General features: G+C 44.1%; 1 protein-coding gene across 1 annotated transcript in view; it reads right to left on the bottom strand.

Annotated features, from left to right (window-relative positions):
- Window positions 1–2,726: 2,726 nt before the first annotated feature.
- Window positions 2,727–25,288, bottom strand: part of LOC140523147 (uncharacterized) — a 37,550-nt gene continuing 14,988 nt past the window's right edge. Inside the window, exon 4 of the mRNA XM_072638173.1 lies at window positions 2,727–25,288. This exon is cut by the window's right edge and continues 13,026 nt beyond it. The gene's annotated coding sequence lies outside the window, so the exon portion shown is untranslated.

Genomic DNA, 25,288 nt, shown 5'->3' with positions numbered 1-25,288 from the left:
TGACACCTGACCAAAGTCACAAAGGGAATGAAGGTCAGAGGTGAGATTCAAACCCAGGTCTCTCCTGCCTGCAAACAAACCAAGTGCTCCCTTCCCTATGCTATGCTACCCAGGAGGTATCTGCTAAGCTGAAGAGGACTGGAAAGAGATGCGCATGACTTGAGGCGTCATCTGAGTACCGCGGATGCCTGTGCTGGACAATCAGTTCCTGGAAAATTGAGAACGAGCTGTCCTAGGACTGCCTGGGTTTTAAGCACCATTCTCTCCCTGGAACTGCGGGGAGGGTCAGTGCAAAGGACTTGTGGGCGGCTGCCACTCCTGCTTCCACCACCATCTCTTCTCCTCAGCAGTCTCCCACTCGAATGCTAAGAGAACAAAAACCTGGAACAGCAACAGCCCTGACATTTGGGCATGCTTCCTCTTTTTCCCTTTCTCTCTTCTCTTTCTCTCACACTGTGGTAGATGGACGGATGGATAGACAGACAGATGGACAGATAGATGACACATACATACATGCATGGACAGATACATATATACATGCATAAATACATGGACAAGTGGCTAGATACATGCACATACATATACCTAGACAGACTGATGGATATATGCATGGACAGCCAGATACATACTTACATGCACATATACATGGATAGCTGGATAGATACATGAACATACATATATCTACACACACATGGGTGGATAGGATGGATACATACATACATGGACAGATACATGCATACATACATGGGCAGGTGGCTAGATACATGGACATATATACACATATGTAGAGAGAGTGATAGATACACACATAGATGGATTATATATATGTGTGTGTATATACATACATATATATACATGGACAGGTAGATACACAGACATATACACACACAATGAATGGATGGATAGATACCTGGAATAGACAGATATACGCATATACAATACATACACAGATGAACAGGTGCATGGATATATAGAGACATATGTAGATACCCATTTACATACATAGATGAACAGATAAAAACTCAGATAAATGACAGAGGATGGATAAATAGATGATAGATTTACAGATTTCTTAAAAGTAGGATGGCAGTGTCTAGGAAGCACTGGAAAAAGAGTATTTTTTGGCTAACTACATGCCAGTGTGCTGAGCTGCTGTTTATCTCCAGGAAAGGGCCCAAGCTCAATCCCAGGCGGAATGTAAATGAAGGATCCATGTAGACGGAACACGAACTCTGTGCAAGGGGAGCCAATCAAATCAAAGCACACCCCCACCCCTGCAGGAGTCTGGGCAGACAGAACAAGGCAGGAGATCAGAAATGGAGCCTGAACGGAGACAGCTCTAGAATGAGCATTAATCAGCAGGATGGACATGAGCTGTGGCCTGCCAAAGGGCAGGCACAATGGCACTACCCCAGCAAATGGAACACGGAGGGCCAACCTACCTTTCCTCCTCTGCTCAGCCCTGCTGGGAGGTGGAACCAGGGCCCCCTCACAACTCAAACTGCTGCTTCCTAAACTCTCCTTAGAAAAAGTCACATGGGAGCCAGGCATGCGGAGCACAGAACAGACACCTGATGAATGTTTACTGAGTAGCACAGAGTTGGAGGCTAGTGCTAAAGGGAAAGACAGGAAGGTTTCTGATGGCCTCACTGCCTTGAGCCTCTCCACACAGGTGCCTAAACAATTTCCCTCAAGCCCAGGTCTGGCCACACCACTACCCTTCAAGAAGTGTCACCGACTCCCTACAACCTCTATGGTGAAAGACAAACTCCTTCTGCACTTTTTGTTCAGTCATTTTTCAATTGTGTCTGACTCTTTGTGTCCATTTGGGAGTCATTTGCCATTTCCTTCTCCAGATTATTTTACAGATGAGGAAACTGAGGCAAACAGGGTGAAGTGACTCACACAGGGTCACACATCTACTAAAGGCTTGAAGCCACATTTGAACTGAGAAAGATGAGTCCTCTTGATTCCAGGCCAGGCACTCTGTCCACTCTATCTACCTCACTGCCTCTTTTGTATTTCACATTCCTTCAAGTGCACTATTTTCCAGCCACACCAGCCTACTGACTGTCTCCCATGTACAAAATTTGTATGCTGTCCCTCCAAGACCCCACTGTCACTCCGCCTCTGCCTCTGAGAAGCCCTCAATTCCTTCAAGATTCAGATCAGGCACCATCTCCTAAGAGATAACGTTTATATAATGTATAGGGGCCAGGCACTGTGCTAAGTACTTTACAATCATTGTCCTTATAATTACTATCACAATTATATAATACATTATTATTATCTCTTTTGATTTTTAGGTAGCAGTTAGATGACTTGCCCAGTCACAAGCTGGTGACCTTAGATCTTCTTGAGGCTCCAAGCTTAGGGCTCAATCCACTGTACCATCTAGTTGCCTCATACAGACAGATCCATCCATACACATGGAAATGATAGAAAAATATGTATACATACATATAGTTATGCACATATATCTATATATGGCAAACAGATATATGGCATCTATGTGGCAAACAGGTATGGATATACGGCATATATTACTCAAGTATACACATGCACACACGCACACACAGAATAAGTACAAAATAAATACCACGTGGTTTAGATTGTCCTGACCCTTCCCCTCCCTGCTTCTCCTCCTAGCTGTCTGATCATAGCTTTCCTGGTTCATCATCACGAGCCCTCCCCCTCCTCAACCATGGGTGTTCCCCAAAGCTCTGTCCTCTGCCCTCTTTTTTCCTCCCCTCTTATTCAGGGACCCTAATCAGTCCCTATAGGTCTAATTATCATCTCTCAGAAGGAGACTTTCAGATATGTATGTAGCCCTGGCCGCTTTTCTGAGCTCCAATCACACATCTCCAAATGCTTATTGGACATTTCAAATCGGATGCACCACATGTACCTCAAATTCAATACATCCAAAACTCAACCTATCATCTTTCCCCACAAACCCACCCCTTGGGCAAGCTTCCTCATTCCTGTCTAGGGCACCACACCCTTCCAGTCTTCAAGGTTCACAACCTCAAACTCTCTGAGAATCACCATCAAATCCAATGGCCCCATTTTACATATAAGGACACTGAGGCCGAGTTGTACAGCTAATACACATGGCAGAGCCTTCCTGAAGGCATCTGGAGAAAATCCATATTCACTGGGGTTAGATTCCTAGTTAACAACACAAATTCAGATATTTAAAGCTTATGAAGAAAATGAGCTTAGAAAAATACAAGGAAAATGAACATTTTGTTCAGTCTCACTGCTAAGTACAGCCCAACAGCCAACGCCAATAGGATGTGGTAATTTCGTTATCTCTGTTCTTGGGATCTAAATGGCATAATTGCATTTATAATCTCTATCCTGCCACACTTCAGAAACTAGAAAGCAGCTGCCTCTTTCTTTACCAAACCAGCCTCTTTGCCATAGAGAGTAAAGGGCTTATGTCCCAAATATCACATTTGTATGCTTGAAGTTTTCTACCTCTCTATCCTTGGGAAGACTTTCCCATTTGAGAACTGCTTACTGGAGGATGAACCAGGGCAAGTCTCTGAAACCTAAAGGAGACCGCCAAGGTGGGAAATAACACAAGATCGGGTCTTGGACAAGGTGAGAAGAGGACTCAGAAGCCAATAAGTTGAGTTGGTCAAGGCTTAATAATCAGATACTGCAAGTGAGCCAGACTGGGAGGCTTGTAGTCTACCCTACAAGCTCCTTTTACTCTTCCTGCCAGGGTTGAAACTAATGCCTGGGTGTGGATGTGCAGGTTCACCCAGGGGAATGACTGGCAGCTGACCGGGCCTGCAGGCAAGCTCTGGTCCTGGCTGTGACAGGAGGAGGGCAGCTGGGATTACATGGAGGCTCTTACGCTATGTGTGACTTTCCGAATGAGATAATTCTGTTTACACAGATGGATTCATTTAAATATTTACCATACCTTGGAGAAAGCTCTGAAACTCTTGCTACTTTGGTTGCAAACCGGGAACAGCTTGGAACCCGGGTCCCTGAGCCACAAACACTGGAAATTGCTATAATCGTTTTTTACGCAAATAGAACCATGGAATCTTTAGAGCTGGAAGAGATCTCAGAGATGAGAGAAACTGTGAACGTAAACCCTAAAAATACAGAGGCTTCACTGTACAATCAACTCTCAATAATCAATACCATTCAAAAGCAACAATGGTAGCACCAAATGTGTACACCTGTTGCTGGGAGCTACAAATTTTATAAAACTATATCAACTCCATTCTGACAGAGCTTTAAGGATTGCAAAGCACTTACCTCAAAACACCTCTGCAAAAAAGAGGATTATGAAGACTATTATTCCCATTTTACAAACAAAAACACTGAGAGGGACTAGCCTGGGGTCAGACCTTATAAATGCCTGAGGCAGGATCTGAACCCTCAGGTAACACACCTTTTCCACTAAACTACAGTCTGGTCCCTAACTTCCTGAAGGTCACAGTAACAGGTGGATGAGACACAAACACAACTAATGACCACACGGTTGTTATTCTGTCATTTTCCAGTCATGTCTGACTCTTTGTGACTCCCTCTGGGGTTTTCTTGGCAGAGACACTAGAGTGTTTTGCATTTCCTTCTCCAGCTCATTTTCCAGGTAAGGAAACTGAGGCAAACAGGGTGAAGTGACCTGTTTGAAAGTCACACAACCAGTAAGAGTCTGAGGCTGGATTCAAACTCAGGAAGATGAGTCTGCCTGATTCTAAGTCTGGCACTCTATCTACTGCACCACTGACAATAAATGTTGTACCCAAAGTCTTAGTGCAGTATACTGTGAGGACATTGTGCAAAATAAATACACTAGAGAAATATAAAATGGAGTGTGCTAGGTGAGATTCTGATACAGCAGAAAGAGCCCTGGGTCAGGAACCACAGAACCTGGGTTCAAATACCATCTCTGATGTGATGCTTACTGCCTACATGTCCTTGGGCAAGTCACTGAACTTCCCTCTCCTCATCTATAAATGAGAAGGTTGGACTAGAAAGAGCCTCTGGGGCCCCTCCAGCCCCCAATCAATGATCTCACACGCCATCTGAGGAAGAAGAAGGAGAGTGAGAACTCCAAGTCAACCATAGTCTAACAGGAAGAACATGGGCCATGAGTGAGTCCATGGGAGCCCCATGGAGAGACCCCTTACCCTTGCTCCGTCACTTACCATCTGCCTGGTCTTGAACTAGTCCTTTCCAACTTCAGAACTTCAATGCCCCAATGAAACAGGCATGACAAGACTCCCATGACCTGACTCCCTGGGGTGGGGAGAGGGAAGCCCTCTGGAGGACCATGGGAAGGACAGACGAATGGGATTCCCCAAAGCGTGTCACGGCGTGGTCCAGAAAGAGGCCACCTCTGCCAAAAGTAAGCATGGCCTATGCTCTGTGCTATTCTGAAGTGCAGTCTCGTGGGTTTTTTGGTTTGTTTGTTTCTTTCCCCCAAGCATCAAGATGGCACAGCAGAGACAATACTGTATCTGAAGCCAGGAAAACCCGAAGTCACATCTGGGCTTCTGACTTTTACTAGCTAGGTTTCCCTGGGCAAGTCACTTAATCCCCTTTTGCATGGCCTTCCTCCTCAGTAAAATGGAGATTAATGACAGCACCTACCTTCCAGAGTTGTTGTGAGGATCAAGTGGATAACCATTGTAAAGCTCTCAGCACAGTGTGGCGCGTAGTAGGTGCTATACAAATGTCAGCAGCAGCCACCACTACTGCTAATACTGCTGCTGCTGCTACTACTTCTTCTACGATGACGACGATGACGATTTAGCAAATCCCGCCTCAAATACTTACTATTCTGGACAAGTAACTTAACTGCTCTCAGCGTCAGCTTCCTTCTCTGTAAAGTGGAGATTATAAAAGCACCTAGCTCTCAAGGCTGCTGTGAGGATCAAATGAAATAATCATTGTAAAGCAATACAGTGCCTGGCACACAGTAGGTGTCCAGTGAGTTGTTCCTTCCTTTCCTTCCTCCTCTCCGTTCCTTCCTATCATTTTAGAGGGAAGGTCTATATTTAGAGGTATCCTACAGTAAAATCAATATGGTATAAGAATATTTTTTGCAGCACACTTATTTCCCTAATTATGTTTGGGTTCAGCTCATAAATCTTTAGTTTAGACTCCTCTTAAATACCTATTTGCACCCTGTGGACCTGCACCAACTGGGCCTACAAGAAAAGGCAGGAGGCAAGATGATGCTAGATGGTGAGGAAAAGCCCAATCCAGGACCCGGAGCAGGAGGACATGTTACCGCAGGATGAATCGCATATTGGAATTGGAGGACTCTGGGTTGAAATGTCACTGCAGCTACAACTGGACAGGCCATGTTACCTCTCTGGGGTTCAGTCTCCTTGCCTACACAATGAGTTGGAGAAGGAAATGGCAAACCACTCCAGCATATCTGCCAAGAAAACCCCAAACGGAGTCACCAAGAACTGAATATTACTGAAATGACTGAACGATGATAACAAATCGCCTAGAAGACCTCTCTAAATCCCCCAAGGCGCTAGTGCCTTCCTCCCCAAACTCCCCGATAGGTGTGCTGTTCCTACATGTATCTACTTATTGAAGGACACACAGCCCAACCCAACTAGGCTGTGAACTCCCCAAGAGCAGGGACTTTGTATCCTCAGTGCTCAGCACAGTGCCTGACACACAGTATGCAATTAATAAATGTCTGCTGACTGAATAAAGTGCAAATTTCTCAGCTTATCATTTAAAGCCCTTTACAGTCTGATCCTAGCCTACCAGTTCAGACTTATAAATAACATCCCTTTACTTGTTTTTCATTTCAGTCACACAAGTTTCTTTCATCTCCCACCCCTATGCCTTTGCACAGGCTGTACCCTATGCCAAGAACACACTCCCTCTACACATCTGCCTCTTAGAAATTTAAAATTTCCATCAAGGTTCATCTCAGGAGCCAAGTCATGTGGGAAATCTTTCCTGATTCACCTTAAGTCTTAGTGCTCTCTCCCTCCTCAAATCATCTTTATCTGCTCCAGTGTTTGCACGTTGCATCACTCCTTGAAGGGAGGGCTGTTTTTCTTTATTTTTTATTTTTTAATGCTTCATTCCCCATCATCTAGCACAATGACTTGCATATAGCAGGTACTGAAGTAGCTGCTTGCTGAATTGAATCTTACAAATTAGCAATCCTCTCATTTCTAGGAAAATTTCAAGTCCCTTCCCTGCATGACATTGAATTTCTCCTGTCTGGCCTGGACCAAAAGTTATCTCACCAGCAAGAAGAGAGTAGTGGATGGGGGGCCAAAGGTTCCTGTGCACAAGGAGCTGGTGAGTTTTCTGGGGAATAGTACCATGTTCCCCTGGATCCTGGATTCAGTTCATTTCCATAAACATGGATTAGGCACCTAACTGCACTATGCACTAAGATAGAGTGGTTGGGGATTCACAAAGACTCCCTCAAGGAGTTTACAATCTAAGAGTGGGAGAAACAATTCCAAGAGAAAAATCAGATGAGTACCAAAAAGAATGCCAAACAAAGTACTGGAAGACATCTGACAGAGAAAACATTTCTCCCGCGTAGGGGGTAGGACATAAAAGAAGACTCCAGGAAGGAGGTGGCAGCTGCATGAGGTCTGAAGAGAGAGGGATTTCAATAGACGGAGACAGGAAAAGGGAAGGGCATCCATTGGAAGTATGAGAAAGGAGGAGAACAAGGGATGAAGAGTAGCCCGGTTTGACTGGAGTCCTGAATACAAGAGTTAGTAAGAAATAAAGATCCATGAAAATGTTTTTGAACCTGTCACAGGTGGTCTCTACACCCCTGAGAGCCATCTTCCAAGTCCCGATCCATCACCTCAGGCAGCAGGTCTAGTCCCTTCAGGGAGATGGTCTGATCTTTCTGGTATGCCTCGGGTTCTTCTGCACCTCGCATCTCCACCCCAAATCACGGATTTGGCCAAGGACCTGAGAAACATGCTGCCACTCTTTTTCTGGCAAGTCTTTAGGCAATTAGGAGTGGTAGTGGATGGAACTAAAGGCATGAAGACATACATTTGAACCCTGCTTTATAAACTTACAACCCTGGGAAAGTCACTAAACCTCTCATTCTCAGTTGACTCACAGGTAAAATGACAGAGTTGGACTCAGCTGCCTTACTTCTTAAGGTTATTTCCAGTTCTCCCTGAATACATCTCCTTCGTCAGTAGTTGTTCACACATTGTCTGGGCTCTTAGAATGGGAGCTCCCTGAGGCCAAGGACAATGTTTTTGCCTTTCTTTGCATCCCAAGTACTTACTAATGTTCTTGGCACATAATTATTATTCTATTAAGCAATTAATAAATGCAAGTTGATGGCTAAAATGGGAATGTTCTGCATGACTATTTATGTATAATCTATATCAAATTGCTTGCCTTCTCAAGTGGGGGGAGGGGAGGGAGGGAGAGAATTTGGAACTCAAATTAAAAAAAAACTAATGTTAAATTTTTTTGTTTACAAAAATATAAAATTAAATAACAATTAAATATTTTTTAAAATGCATGTTGATTCACCAACTGGCCTCTAAGGTTTCTTCCAACTCTAAACATATGACCCCATCTCTACTAATCAGTCCCACTTTTTGCTCTCTTCCATTCATTTCCACCATCCTAAAACTTTCCCGGGTCAGGTATTAAATAAGGGAATCACACATATGGTACCGTGTCCTCTGATCCCAACACAGATTTGGAAAACACATAAAAAATGTGTAGGTCAATTTTAAGACAAAGAAGTGATGCATCCCAAATACCTCCTGATAGGGATATATTTTGGGAGAAAGGGGCCTCATCCAAGTGGGAGAAGCCTTCAATCTGCCAAGTCTTGGGGCTGAAAGGTTTCTGGTGCCTGGGATAGTAAAAGGTCCTGAGCCACCACATACTTGCCCAGGCAGAGGAGGCGCTGACCAAGTCTCTGACTATAAATCTCATCCACCAGGGGCTGGGTTTGGCTCACTGAGACCGGCCCCCCACTGGCGACATATTTGCTAAATTTAGGGCTGCTCACAGCCACCCAAACAGTTGAGCTTTTCGTGTCCATTTCAAGTTCACCTGAGGACAGACCTTTGGGCAGAGTGGTTCTCCACAAGAACCAGGACAACCCCATGTGACCTTCCCCCTCTCCCACCAAGGCCAAGGACCAAACGCAAGAAAGAGGCGGGGGGAGGACCAACGAGAATGGCAGCCAAGATGAAAATTAGCCAAGGTTGGATGCCTTATGGTCCCTGGGAATGGCCAATGAGCCCCATCACAGCACGGGGCACTGAGCGGTCAAGGTGGTAGGGGATGAGGGAAGCAAGGAGATTTTCCCCGTCCTGTGCTTTAAAATCACAAGGCATCAGAGGTCTAGTCTCACCTTGCTGCCCTCTGCTCCTCTCCCCCTGGCTCACCCTAATCAGACAGATATGAGGCTGGAGCCCCACTGGATATGATGAAAGAGAGAAGCAAGGTTCCTCCTGAAACGCCTTGGTTCAGTCTGTTTGTAAAAATTCACCACGAGAAACCAAAGGAAAATAGAAAAGAGAAAAGCGGATGGTGAGAAATGGAATGCCTTTGAGAACTCTGTGGGGACAGCAGATTGCAATAATCTTTAAACCCATGGAATTATATAATTCTAGATACAGATAAGCATCCCTATGCCTTATCACAGCATGATGGTGACTCCAGTTTCTTGATGGTGGCCTCTATACTAGGAATTGTTTTTTTTCCTTTTTTTCCTTACTGAGGAAATCAGGGTTAAGTGACTTGCTAAGGTCACACAGCTAGTAAGAGTCTGAGTCCATATTTGAGTCCTCCTAACTCCAGGGCCAGCGCTCTATCCACTGCACCACTGAGTTGCTCATATACTGGGGATTCTTAACCTTTTTGTGTGTCACAGACTGCCTATGAACCTATAGACAACAGACCAAGCTTTATGGACCCCTTTTCTGAATAACGTTTTTAAATGCATAAAACACATAGGATTACAAAGAAACTCAATTATATTAAAATGCAATCATAAAATTTTTTTAAAAACACAAGTCCATGGACACCAAGTTATAAATCTCTGAGCCAGGGGGTCCTGTGAGCTGGGAAGGCTGAGAATACAGACTATGCAGCTGTCAGCAGATGACCGGTCAAGCAAGGTGTGGAAAAGGTACTCATCAACAATGCTGGCTACTGGCTAGTGAAATTTTTGACTCAGTAACTTGTGAAAGTGTTCACTGATGCAGAGAGGGACTACAGTCTACAACAGTAGAAAATATAAGAATGAGCACGTGCCACTTTTATTTTCCAGGACCTCTGCAGCAGCCAGATATCTGGGCAGTTTTCTGATTGACTGGGGGGAGGGGAAAGGACATGGATTTTATAATCCATCTCATGCAACCAGAAGTTGACTATGCAGTGAGCTCTGAGGACCAGCCCACAAGGGAAGGCAGAGTCTGTATTCAGGCATGCCGGGGGTACTGGACTAGTGCTGCAGGCAGTATAGGCCCTAGGGAAAAAAGGATTTATTTAGAAAGGTCACAGTCCCCACCACTACTCATGCTTTCCCTCTGAGGTTCCCTCCAATTCACCCTGTATATAATATCTTGCTTGTATCTGGCTGTTTACGTGTTGTCTCTTTCATCAGTCTATAAGTTCCTTGCAGGCAGGGACAGTGTTTCTGCCTTCCTTTGTATCCCCCACACTTAACACATCACTAAATAAATGCTTGCTGTCTTCATTTGTTGACTTAAATAAAGTTTGAAACCCATCCAGCTGGTCGGTGGAAACATAAATATTTTGTTAGCATGTTGATTCTTTTCTACCCTCTCTGTAACTTGTGAATTTGCCTCCTCGATGTAAATTAAGTTTGGTAAAAGCAGGGTGACTAGAGTTAGAAGCATCTGGAAAGGCAGCAATGGCTGATGGTTTCAGGACTTGGGACTATACATGGCCAGCTTTAGTTTAGGACATCTAACTGGTGAGATAGGCAGGGCAGCGGCCCAGCTGGGAGCGGTCTGCCGTGGCTGAGCCTCAGCTGGCCCACTCAGTGAGACAGCCTTAACCGCCAGTGCCTCCTCTCTACTGATCATCTCCTATTTATTCTGCACAGATCTTGTCTGGACATAGTTGTCTGTATGTCACCTTTCTCATCAGTCTGTAAACTCCTCAGCAGGATCTTTTACCTTTTGTTGTATGGTGCTTAGCATGCATACAGTAGGTGGCTGATAAATGCTTTGCACTGAATGACTGATTGATGGAAACTGGGCCATAGTTCTTCCGTTTGGCCTAAAAGAGGCAGTGTCATGTAGGAGTCAGGAGAGTGGATTCCAGCTCAGGCACCGACATTAAGTTGCTACGTGACTTTGGACAAGTCTGAAGCACAAAGGCTTAAGCACTTCAAGCAAAATGAGGTAACAGATACAGGCAGTGAGGTGCAGGAAAATAGAAGGGGGGTGGTGATAAAGGGAGGGCAGAGGGGGGTTGGGGGAAGAGGGAATTGGAATATCTTAGGGTGGGCAGAACATTTGGAACTCAAAATCTTGTGGAAGTGAATGCTGAAAACTAAAAATGAATTAATTAATAAAAAGAGAAAAAATGAGACAGAGATGAGATAGAAGGGGTCCTTGTTCATGTATGGGTGGGACCACATGACCTTTCAATTAGGAGACCCTGTGATTCCTAAAATGGTCAATCTATGCTTCCACCCTGACATGTATACTGAGGGAGGAAGCCCCCTACCCTCACCTCTCCCGGCCTTCTCTTTGTCTAAAAATATCTTCCCCTCCGTTTATCAGAATCTGAGGTCACAGGGCTAGTGTCAGGAAAATATCTGGTAAATCTTATCCCACCTTTACTAGGAAGGCTTCTCTGATCATTCTGCTCCCCTTTCTGACCTCCCAACACTTCTGGGTTTGAAATCACTTATTTTTGCTACTTAACATTATACAGGATATGATATACAGCTTATGAGGAAGACAGGTGCAACAGATAGCACTGGGGTCTGGAGTCAGGAAGATCTGAGTTCAAATCCAACCTCAGGCACTTGCTGCATGACCCTGGGCAAATCCCTTCACCTCTGTCTGCCTCAGTTTCCTCAAGTGAAAAATGGGGAATAATAATAACAAATAGCTACCAGAGTTGTTGTGAGGATCAAATCATCATGATTATAAAGCATTTAGCACAGTGTCTTACACACAGTAGGTGCTACATATCTTATTATCATCGCTATTATTATAACAGGTTTATATAAATCTTGCCTCTACCACATGACAACTGCACAACGATGAACTAGTAAGTTAACTCTCAACCTCAATTCCCCAACCTGCAAAGTGGAACAGCACCACGTGTGGTTCTCACCCCACCAGGCTGCAGTCAGGATTCAGTGAGATGAGACTAGGAATGAAAGCATCGATTAAGCACCTACCTTGTGCCAATCCCGGCATTGATCCCGGGAGGCACAAACAGAAAAAAGGAAAACATCCCTTGCTCTCATCGAGCTGACATTCAAGGAGGGGAGAAAACACACATATGTGTAAATGAAACACACATTGCCTGGCACACACAGTAGGTGCTGAATTAATGCTTGGTGATGGAATGATATGGAAAAGCAAGCTTTTTAATCTATTATTATTATTAAAAACATTGGCTGAAAAAGTGAACATTGATGATGTAGGAGATTACTGTCTCTGTCCTCTGGGCTGCAAACCTCTCCAGAGCAGAGAGAGACCAGGGTGTCCCAAAGCGATCACAGTTTCAAACTACACAAAGACTTTTGGGACATGCTGTACTTCTCTCTCCTCTCTGTAGTGCTTAGTACAGGACAGGATGCAACCACAACAGGGCTTGATGAACAGTGGCTGCTGAATGTTGACATAAAATAAAAGACTTCTCTACTTTCAAACACACCCACCCCCAGCTTTTCTCTTCCCCATTATGAGCTATAATTCTTGCTTCTATCTATTCCTAGTGTCCAGTACACAGTAAGTGCTTAATAAACGTTTTATCTATCAATCTAACAAGGCTGATGGATCAGTTGAAGGAAAATTTCCAAACTGAGCTTTATGATGCAATTCAGGCCAAAGTGGCCCAGAGTTCAGCATTTAGCCTGGTGGAGTGGAAGGAGTCTGGGGAGCAACCTGGGTTTGAATCCAGCTGTCTCCTATTACCTGTGTGACCTTGTAGTAATACAGCCTCAATGAACTTTGGTTTCTTTTCCTGTAAAATACAGGCTGTGGACTGGGTGACCCCAAAGGTCCCTTCCAACCCTCCATGTCCACATATCCAGGCTCTGGGCACTCACAATGGCCACTCCCCCTGCTGGGAATGAACTTCCTCCTCATACTCCCCTCTCAGAAATTATTTCTCCCTTTGAAGCTCAGCTTGCTGGCTACCTCCTAGAGGAAACCTTCCCTGACCTCTCCATAGGGCGGCAGCAGTAATAATAATTACCATTACATAGTGCTTTGAAGTTTGCAAATAAAATCTCATTTTATCTTCATGATAACTCTGGGAAGTAGAAACTATTATTATCCCCATTTTACAGAGAGGTAGACTGGAGCTGAGAGGAGACAAATGACTTGCCAAAGGTCACACAGCTAATAAGTGTCTGAGGCAGAATTCAGACTCAGGACTTCCAGAATCTATTACATCCTCCCCTCGTTGCTCTCCACTGTCTCAAGCTTGTGCTCAGAAGACATAGGTTTGACTGCTCCCTCAAACTGTGTGACCCTGGGTTAGTCACTGAGTTTTGGTTTGCTCATCTGCAACATGATTATAATAAGAGCTGTAGGATCTGCCTGACAGAGCTGCTGCAAAGGCAATATAAAGTAAGGCATGTCAGGTTTTCTGTAAAACTGAAAGGGTTGCATGTCAGTTATTATCATTGTTCTGGTCCCCAGCGGAATATAAGCCCCTTGAGGGCAGGAATGATTTTATTTTTGTCCTTCTATTAGCTATAGAGATGTGCTCTTACAGAGCTGCCCCCACCTCTCAACCCCTGCAGGATGCCAAAGCCCATGAGTGTCCTGCTTCCCCTGCTACCCCAGACTCCAGATTTGGTAAACTCCACTGGGTGAAGCTCACCCAGTGATGGAACCTGAGACCTTCCCAAACCAAAAGCAGTAGAGCAAGCCCCAGATGAGACCCAAGGCCACAATGCCACCCACGTGGGAGCCCAGGAGAGGCTGGACACATAACGGCTATAAGCCTCTTACAGATTAAAGTTCCTAATTTAAACCTCTATTTGAGGTAAGACAAGTGGGTCAGGGCTCCATGGGGCCACTCTGTCTGTTCAACAGGCTGAGAGATAACTGGGATCCAAGAAATTCTTGTCCTTTTTGTTTTGCTGGAGAGGAAGGAGAGAGATGGACAGTGCCAGGGGGAGGGGGGGAGGAGATGGACAGTGCCAGAAAAGAAGAGAGGTGGGCAATGCCAAGAGGAGGAAAGGTGGGCAATGACAGGAGTGGGGAGAGGTGTATTATGCCAGGAGACAAAAAGAGTAAAAGGGAAAGGGTTCCTGATCTACCTAGAATTATTGAGTAGGTCATTAGGAGAGCTGAAACCCACCAAGAAATTTCAAATTTCAATGTAATTTCAACTTCCTCTTTGAAAAAACTGACGACCTGAGGAAACAGATGAAAGCACAGAGCCAAACTGAAGACTGTGTGTGCAGAGGGTGAAGAGGAGAGAAAGGAGGAACACTAGAGTGACCCACGGACAAGGAAAGGCTCAAAAGACACGAAGCAAGAGGGATGAGGAGGGGAAGCAGAGGCCTGGGAGACGGAAGACAAGAAGAGTACAGTGAAAGAATGTACACCCTCCCTCTCTCCTCTCTCTCCCTCCCTTTCTCTCTCCTCTACCTCTCTCTCTTCTCTACCTCACTCTCTCTCTCCCTCTCCCTCCCTCTCTCTCCTCTCTCTCTCTCTCTCCCTCTCTTCCTCTCCCTCCCTTCTCTCTAATTTTCTCTTCTCTCACCCTCTCCTTCACAAGCTCAGGCTTTTCTGGCATAGCTCCCCAGTTCCTCTGCAGCAGGAAGCACAGGGCAGGGGGAGAAGGGAGTCCGTAGCTCTTGTCTGTAATCCAACAGCCATGGCCCGCCTTTGGCTTTCCTTTAAAAACAACAACAACAAAACTGACCACATCTGTCTCAGTGGAGATGATCTTACCCAGACAGGAGGGAGGAGCTCATGCTTTGAGAGGCGAGAAAGTCCAATTAGGGGTCAGCTGGCCTGGGGGAGGATTAGTGGTTCCTCTCCCTGGAAGGGCATTCATTTTGTTTTGCTCATTTCTTTTTTCCCTAACCTTAAAACGCTAAATAAAACGGGCACCTCTATATGCAAAGCAGAAGGAAAAAAAGGACCGTACACGCGGCTGAGAATCAGGCCCACACGCAGGCTGTTCGGCCTTCCAGGGTACAACAAACTCAAGACGGCATTTTCCAAACTGTCCTGCTTGTCTGTGCTCCCTACTGCCCTCCGTCTGTTCTCTTCTGGGCATTCAGAAATCTCTCAGTCAGCCTCTTGTCTTACTTTTCTTTTTCTTTCTTACTTTGCTAATTCTATCACTGTGCCCTTCAATTCTCCCCCCAAAATTTGAAATAAAAAAACTCCCCTTTGTATCAGATATGCAAATATAAAGCTCAATAACTGTAAAGCACATTTGTAAAGTAACTTCTACATTGGCCATGGCCAAAAAAAAAAAAAAAAAAGCATGTCTCCTCCTGCACCTTCATTACCTGATTGAGAAAAGATGGGGAGCATATTTCGTCATCAGTCTTCTGGTACGCTTGTTGGCACAATTCGTAAGTCTTTCCAAATCTGCTTTTCTTTACAAAATTGTTACTGCATAAACTGTTCTCTGGGTACTGCTCATTTCACTCTGTATCAGTTCATACAAGTCTTCCCAGGTTTTCCGAAATCATTTCTGATAGCATAATAATACCCCTACATTCATATACTGTAATTTGATCAGCCATGCACCATTTGATGGGCACCCTCTTACCAGTTCTTTGCCAACAGAGAGAGTCCTTGTAAATATTTTTGTATATATTGGTCCTTTTCCTCTCTCTTTGATCCCTCTGGAGTATAAGCCTAGCAGGGGTATCTCTTAAGTCAAAACATGTTATGCAGTATGTTCACTCAAGGGGTATAGTTTCAAACTGCTTCCCAGAATGGCTAGACTAATTCACAGCTCTACTAAGATGGCAGTAAGCCCTTTGGGTCTTTTAAGTTTTTTGGGGTACATGATCCCACTCAGAGCACCAATGATGCTCTATGTTGAGGAAAGGCCCACATCCTGGGCACTGAATCTCATCTCTACGGATATAGAATACTAGAGTGATTGAATGCTGAAGCTGGACAGGACCTTAGCATTCCTCTGGTCCACCCAGCTCATTTTACTGAGGAACAATGAAATTCTAGAGAGATGAAATCACTTACTTCAGCCACAAGGCTAATTAGTGACAAGAACATGGGCAGAAATCAGGCCTTCTGATTCCTAATCCAGGGCTCTCTCCAGTAGATTACTATGTATCCCCCTGAAAAACCTAAAATATTATTTTAAAAGGAAAGGCAGATTTCTCCAATAGATAAGTAGTCAAAGGGTATGAACAAACAGTTCTTAAAAGAATTGCAAAGTATTCACAACCACATAAAAGAATGTTCTGTATCACTCCTTCAAATCAAAACAACCCTGAGGTTTCACCTCACAATCTGCAAACTGACGTAAGAAGACAAAAAATGGTAATCGTCATTGCTAGAGGGGTTATGGAATGGCAGGCATTAGCACATCATAGTGGAGTTGTGGAATGGGAGGGTAATTTTGAAAAGAAATTTAGCATTCTGCAAAGTGACTAAAATGTCCATACGCTTTGAATTAAAGGGGTTGTACTTTGGTCTTGTACACCAAGGAAGTCTAAGGATAAAGTCTGTAAATTCATACACCAAGATATTTATAGCAGCATGTTCTGTGATAGCAAAGAACTAGAAACAAGGTAGGAACAAGTCCATCAACTGGGAAATGGGTAAATGAACTGTGGTACGTGAATATAATGGAATATAACTGTGTTGTAAGAAATGATGCGTGTGATAAATACAGAGCAACATGGAAAGTTCTGTATGAACTGATGCTGAGCCACGAAAACAATATATACAGTAACTACAATAATGTAAATGGAAAGAAGAGCCACACCTCCCAAAATAAGAAATGAATGTAACAAAATTATAAAGATCAACCAAGACTTTACTGAAGAGATATGAGGACACCCCTCCCCCCAACCCACCTCTTTATGGAGGTCTAAGGGAGCTTCTCAAGTGTCACACATCACACATATTACTGGACTTTTTTTCAGTCTATTCATCATTAATGCTGATATTCCCCCCTCTTCAAAAATACTATTAGTTAAATGAAATAGTTGTCCTAGAAGGCGAGGAGGTACACTTGGGATAACCATGGTGATATAAGAAACAGAATGTATCAATAAAAACTTTTTTTAAATAAAGGAAGATAACCTTTTTGCAGAAAAAAATTGTACTGAATATCTTTAGTTTTTATATCATGAACAAATCCTTTTATATGCTCCTTCCATAAACCAAACACTCCTTTGTAACCAAACACTCCCTTTCCTCCCTAGGAGGAAAAATGAAGCAAAAACAATTGACAGCAATTTTATCTGACAATATATACAACATTCAGTGCCTGCAGTCCACCACTTCTATATTGGGAAAGGAAGTTTATTTCATCATTTTCCTCCTGGCATCAACAGTTGGTCACTGCATTTAAGACATATGGCATTTTTATTCATTACAATAAATAAATGGTTTCTCTCCCCCCAAATTCTGGACTTTTGATTTTACTGATAGAGGAAATCAGCACCTCCTTTGCAACTCAGAATCTGAGGGAATTACCTGGGGACACTTAAGAAGTTCGGTGACTTGCCCATGATCTTACAGCTAGTATCTCTCAGAGGAAGGACTGGCCCTTAATGCCAGCCATTTACCTCAAAAAAATGCATTAAGAGGCCTGAGAATCAGTAGGCGAGCTGGGCTGAAGTCTTTCCTCTAACACACATTGACTGTAACTGGGAGCAGATCACAAATTCTCAGACAACTCGACAGGACTATAAACTGCAAAATACTTCTGATCTGCTTTAGTAAAGGGCTCCCTCACTGAGAACTCCCTACATTGGCGAAATCACAGACCCAGAACGAAAAAAATCTTTTTAAGCACAGTTTTGAACAAATAATCTGCTCTCTCCCTTTGCTAATAATGCTAATGTGTGTTCATCCTTCGTTGGTGAAGAAGACCATGCCATCAGAGGAATGATGACATGATTTGCACGTAACTTTGTTTTGAGTGAGGGAGGGCTGTGCAGGTCACCAGACTCATTTCTCCAGAGCCATCTGAATCCAGTGACCAGATATTCATCAGGATGACTGGAGATGACCCAGGATGAGGAAATTGGGGTTAAGTTACTTGTCCAAGGTCACACAGCTAATGAGTGTCAAGTGTCTGAGGTGAGATTTGAACCCGGGTCCCTCTGACTCCTGCACTGGTACTCTATCCACTGCACCACCTAGCTGCCCCTATAATAACAATGCTAAAGAATGCTTGCACAGAAGGCAGATGGTCATCACCTGGAATTTCCAGTGTCCCTTCTACCGTACTTCAAGACTTCTCCCACAGATTCCGCAAGGATTTAGAGTATACTATTCCATTCCTTCCATCCCTAAATGAATGCTGACTACCCCCCACTGCCCAGATCTTAGCATCACTCTCTAACCACATGAACCCTACATCTATCATGATAAGACAGCTAGAAGGAGCAGCGAACAAAGCCCTGTGCCTAGCCTGGAAGGCCTGAGTTCAAATCTCACTTGCTCTGTGATCCAGGGTAAGTCACTTAAACTCTGCCTGCCTCAGTTTCCTCATCTGTAAAATGGGGATAATAATACCACCTATCTTCCAGGGTTGTTGTCATAAGGACAATAGCTGGCATCTACATGGGGCTTTACAATGTGACCTCATTTGATTCTTACAATGTACTACAAGGCATAGGATGAGTCTGTATTTGTACAATGCTTTGCAAACTTTAATGAGATACATACATGCTAGCTATTATGACTACTATCATTACCAAGCTACTCAAGGAAGAGAAATTCAGGATTCTCTTTTAGAGTCCCCGATTCAGGGCCAAAGATTAAAGTTGGGTTTGTTTTTTTAACTCTGACAACAACTGTCTGAGTCTCCATCTGTACCAAGCCTGTGTCCTGTGTCAGTCCTCAATAACTGTAACTGACATTTACACAGCGCTCGACAATTTGTGAATGTATGCTTCATGCGCATTATCTCAGCTAAGTCTCATAACCACCCTGGAAGGCAGGTGCTAGAATGACTACCATTCCCATTCTGCAGATGGAAAAATGAAGATAAGAGGGGAACTGACATGCGCAGGGTCACACAACTAGCAAGTAACAAAAGGGGGATATGAACTCAGATTTTTTCCACTATGCCCATTTTCCTGAGCATGGCAAGTTCTCTCCTCCTCTGCACGGCTTCTGAAATCTCACCTCCTCCTTTCACTTTTGGAAATCTTTCCTGATAAGAAGTCATAGATTCCTCTAGCTCTACCCTGACCTAATGCAGTATTCTCCATATGCACACAACCTACTGTGCCTTCCCCCAAAGCCCTCCCACGTGGCACTGCAGTGCCAAGGTAAGCATGGGTTCTCAAAGATGGTGCCAGATGAATGCAAGCAGTAGCGTGTCCTACCAGTTGAGGAAGGCTCAGCATAGCAAACCTGCCATTGGACTGTCATGTGAGGACTGGTAAGGTCTGAGAGGCTCATCATCATGTTGACCACCCAGGAAAGAATCTGGGCGGTCCACAGCAATTCACAAAGACTAAGAGGGAGTATGATCTATGGTTATGGCAGCAATATTCACACTGGAGAAATCTGAGATCCCTGAAACACTCAGATATCTGAGGTTCCTTCTAACGCTTAACTGATGAGTCTATGTTCTATAAAACAAGAAATCAACGTGGGCCTGCACGGTGACTTGGTTTTTCTGTCAAGTCCATATGGAAACTGTTGTAGAAGGGTGTGCAGAAGGTGTCTAAAGTGTTTTCCAATTATTTTCTTTTAATATTTTCTTTGTGCAATGAATTTCTAGCCACCTGCTAAGGGAAGCCAACATCTGATTTCTCCAAACATGCTAAAACATACGGCCTTCATGTTTCTAAGAGTTTCCAGACTATCAATGTCTATTGTCCTCCAAACCCAGGTCACTCATAGGGGACCCCAGAGTCCAAGTCCTCTCAAGCACAGATAGATGAGTGTCTCTCTTTGCACACAGTGGGCACTCATTAAACATTTGCTGATTAATCAGCTACCAGGTTAGGCAGCAAAGGCCTCTGTGTTTCCTGTGGTTGGCAGGAGTGCCTCTTTATTCAACAATGCCACGTTGACACAAGACTGAGAGGCAAGCAGATGTTTGCTTTATTCCTTACCACAGACAAGAGCTCCTCTCCCACCCTGCCTCACTAACTAGACAGACCCCAAAAACTGGACATCAGCACAGGAAAAAAAAAACAACTCCAAGTACATGTCAGCGTGAGAGAGCTTCAAATTGAGAGCTTCAAATAGAAGGGACTACAAGATTTTCCTCAATACATGGAGCTCTAGTTAAAGAAATGCTGGAAGATTTTAAAAATGTCAGTATCACTGCCATGCCTAAGAAGATCATCAATGAATCAGTCAAAAATCAGTGAGCATTTATTAAGTGTTGGAAACACAAAGACAAAGGGGAAACAGCCCCAGCCTGCCCTCAAGGAGCTTGGCTATTGAAGATAAGTGAAAATACTATCATAATTAGTGGAACAGAATCTGCCTTGGAAGGGACCTCAGAGGTCACCCAGTTCAATGCCCACGCAATGCAAGAATCCCCTCTCTAACACCTCTGGCTGGTCACTCAGCCCTGTGCCTGAATCCCTTCGGTGAAGAAGCGCTCACTACCTCCCAAGGCACTGCCTTCTTTCTCAGTGGATAAGCTATAACTGCTATCTGGTTCAAACTCCCAGGCAGCTGAGGAATGGCATCCACAACATCCTTAACATCTCTACTTGAATACTTCTCCAGTGACAGAATTCACTACCTCACAAGCAGACAGCTCCATGTTGAACAATTATGGTGACTAAAACTTATTTTTCCTTATAGTGGGGAAAAGTCAGCCCTGCAACCTTTGCTTTCAGAACCTATGTATGTGTGTATGTGTACTGTGTTTTCATATGTATGTATGTATACGTATACTGAGGGACAGCTAGAAGACTCAGTGGATAGAGTGCTGGTCCTGAAGTCATGAAGAATGGAGTTCAAACCTGGCTGTGTGACCTCTGTAGAAGCAAATGGTAAACCAGTTCAGGAGATTTGCCAAGAAAATTCCACGGACAGTATTGGTGTGCCAACATCCACAGAGTCACAAAGAGCCAGAGATGAACAAACAACAACAATGTGTAGGAGTTATATACATACATATAAACACATACATACATGTTTATGTATGTATTCCCCTCAAATTCTGGACTTCTCTTATGCCATATAGAGAGAGAGAGTGTACATGTATGTGTGTAAATATACATGCATATACACACATGTATGTATGTATATGTGTATGTGTTCTCCAATTCTGAACTATTGATGGTCCATATGTACATGCATGCATGTATATATAAATATGTACACATCTGTATTGTGTATTGCATATATTTGTGTATGTGCATATACAAACAGATATCATATATACATATGTGTATATTCCCATCAAATTTGGGACCTCTGGTAGTCCATATATACGTGTGTGTGTATATATATATATATATATGCATACCTATACCTACACTGGTCATAAATACTAACACATACACATACATGCATGCATACATACATACACATGCACAAACCTGGAAGGAGACTTGGCAGTCATCTTCTCCAAATCATGCGCTCTTTATAGACAGTGAAACTGAGCGGCTGGCCCAAAGTTCCACAAGCAATACAAGACAGAGCTAGACTTAGCCCAAGTTGTCTGAGCCCACATCTCATGCCCTTTCCACCACTGTGCTATTACCACCTCCCTTGCTGGTACTAATCCTATCCAGAGCTAAGCAGGGGGCTAAGTCTGATCCCTGACCGAAACAAAACCCTCCTCATATTCTAAGTTTCCTGTACTTCTCCTCTAAGCCTTCTTATCCACCACCCCTGTTCTCTCTACTGAACATCACAAAAACCATCCCCCTCCAGAATTCCATCGTAACCCACTTCCAGTCCACCAGATAACAGAGTAAAATTAAGAGCATATAAAGAATGCCATTGCTTTCTCTGATGCCCAAAAAGTCTTCCACTCCATGACCAGAACCATACTCTGGCAGTAACTGGGCAGATTTAGCATTCCTCCCATCCTCAGGGTCCTAGCCTGGGGCTATCAGAACACAGAGGTTCCCAAGCTCCACCCGATGTTGCTCATCAATTAAGCCACAAGTACATATTAGACCTGATGAATTTCAATGAACAATCTGAGTCCTGGAGAAAGGATTACAAAACACAATCTGCTTCTACTCAATAGAGAGACATGGACTCTGTATGTGAACCATGGTAACCAACAGTCTTGTCTGGTGCATTAAAGTAAGTGTGACCCTTTTTGCTTAAATGTTTTAAAGACAGGTTTGGTGAGAGTTGGGGTGGTGCTGGGGAGTGCAGTATAAAGAATCATGGAGCTGGAAAGGGACCTCCAATTCATTTTACAGATGGGGAAACTGAAGCCTACAAAGGTTAAGTGGACTTGCATGGTTTATAACTAACAGGGTCTGGACCTTTCAACCTTTATTCCTTTGAAGTGAGCCTCCTGAGACAAGGCTGAGAACCAGATAACAGTAACAAAACCCAAAGCAAAACCCCACAAGAAGAGATGAGAGTCATGGCCTCTCAGAGGTGGATGGGGGCTTAAAGACCATCTATTTCCACTCCATCATACGGAGAGCACTGAGGACCAGACCAGGCCAGACTTGCCCAACCTCACATAAGGAATTAGCGGCCTGTGTTCGTCACTTAGGGCAGGCCAAAAAAGCAGGTAACACAATCTCCTCCCCTTGAGGAACCTATACATAACCTACAGTTAGAGAGTGACAAGACCAATACACAAGAAACAAAAGGAAAATAAAAAACAACAATGAATAAGTAAATGGAGGGCTCCAGCATTCACAGGAATTTAGGCAATGGAAAAATCCATAAAATGGAGTGTCTATCAATTCAGCACGGTTCAGTCTATTCTGTGCAATACACTCATCGATGCAGCACAAATGGCAGTTCACATTTATTTAGGCTTTAAGGCAAGTAAGAGGTGATATGCATTTATTAAGCACCTACTGTATGCCAGACACTGAACTGAACCCTGGGGATAGGAAGGGTCAAGGTACTGAAGGAAGTTCTCAGGTGAGTAGGCAAGGTCTGGAGCATAGAAGTGGAGTTAGGAATGAAAGATGGCTGATGAGGATGCCCCCATCCCCAAATGGAGACCCCCTCCCCCAAGAGGAATTCACTAATGGGATACAAAGTCTTCCCTCACAGGAAAGGACTAAGTAATACCATAGTTGTATCCCTACTTCACAAAAGAGGAAAGTGAGGCTTAGAAAGGCTGCCTTGCTTCTTGATTTGCTAGTAAGTGCCAGAGACAGGACTCGGACACAGATTTTGTTTTAAACTAACAGACCTGTGCTCTTACCATTACATCATGCTACCAAGACATCTAGGAAGTGGCAAAGGAATATAATTATAGACATCTAGGAAACTTCCATTTCAACCAATGATGACTGCCAAAGGTCTTGAGGCTATGATCCAGGAATTTCAAAATGCCTATGCGAGAAAAACAAAACCAACTCTGGACCACTGGGAAGTCCTGTTGGCGCTAAGCCTATAGATTCAGCCCCAGCCCCAGTCTGCATCCAGAAAGCCTCCACTTGCTGGTAAGTTTTCATTTTCACTGAGTTCTGCTCTTTATCCAGCAATGCTCACAGCTAGGGATGAAAAGACCAATGAAGATACTTCATGAGGAATTAGGGGCTGGGTTCTCGGACTGAGCTAGTCGCTTAGTGCTAGCCAAGGAAGCAGATTCCCCAACTTGAGGCAGTTACGTCAGGGTCAAAAAGGGAGAAGCCCTCCTTAAGAACAATAATAGTGCCTTAAGGTTTACATAGTACATTACCTAGAGAATCTCACTGAACATTTAGGATTTCCCCAGATATCTATGGTTTGAGTCTCGTAACAACCCAAGGAGGCAGGTGCCACAGGTATGATGATGCCCATTTGGAGGCTAGGGAAACAAAGGTTAAGAAACTCAGCTGTGGTTATAGGATCATAGATTTATAGCTGGAAGGGACCTCCCTCAAAGGTCATCTATGTCCTTTCTTCATTTTACAGATGAAGACACTGAGGCCTAGAGAGTTATCTTGGCAGTAAACAGCAGTGGCTAGATGCTCCAACTTCAACTCTTGGGCCTCCCCCTCTCTCCTGTACTGTTCCCACAGAGCTAGTCAATGCCTGGCATACAGTAGGTACTTAAGAGATATCGACTGACTGAAAAGTAGGATTTGGGGCCAGGGATGCCTTGCTCCAAATAAGACAATATAGTCACTCCTTCATCCGTATTCCTGAAGAAGGCCTATGTTTCCCTCACAGGAAGGCTAGCCAACAGGGTGCAGTGCCAGTCTGGTTTTAAACACTAAACTGAAGCGAAGTCTATAAAATGGGAGTAGTAACACCCCCTCTTGCTTTTAAAGAATCCTCTGTTTTTTTTTCAAAATGCCTTCCAAATTTTCTCGTTGCTACAACGTTGTAATGTGGGCAGGTATGATTCACCCCAGTATACATGAGAGGAAACTAAGGCCTGGGGTGGGAGAAAGCGATGTCTGAAGAGACCAGTCTAAGCCCAAGGTCAAACAGCAACTTCTGATGTAGCCAGAATTAAAACCAGGTTTCCAGGCTGCACCACGTGGCACCCACCACGCAAGTCATGCTGGGCTCCTTGGGCAGCTCCACTAGGCTCCTTTACAGGCACTGAAGGACACAATGAGAAGGCAAGTACACAAACACCAAGGCAGACTGTGAAGGCCTGGAATGCGGGTCAAGCAACACTGAGGGAGTGGTCACTGCCTCGCCCGACTCTCCTGGAAGCAGACCCAGAAAGGACTTGGATTAAGAAGAGGACAGTCAGCTCACTTCTGTAGGGCTGCAGATTAGTCAGTCAACGTATTAAAAGTCTA

Source organism: Notamacropus eugenii, chromosome 2 (assembly GCF_028372415.1).
Source record: "Notamacropus eugenii isolate mMacEug1 chromosome 2, mMacEug1.pri_v2, whole genome shotgun sequence".
Classification (NCBI taxonomy): domain Eukaryota; kingdom Metazoa; phylum Chordata; class Mammalia; order Diprotodontia; family Macropodidae; genus Notamacropus; species Notamacropus eugenii.
This window is presented reverse-complemented; position numbering and strand designations above follow the sequence as displayed.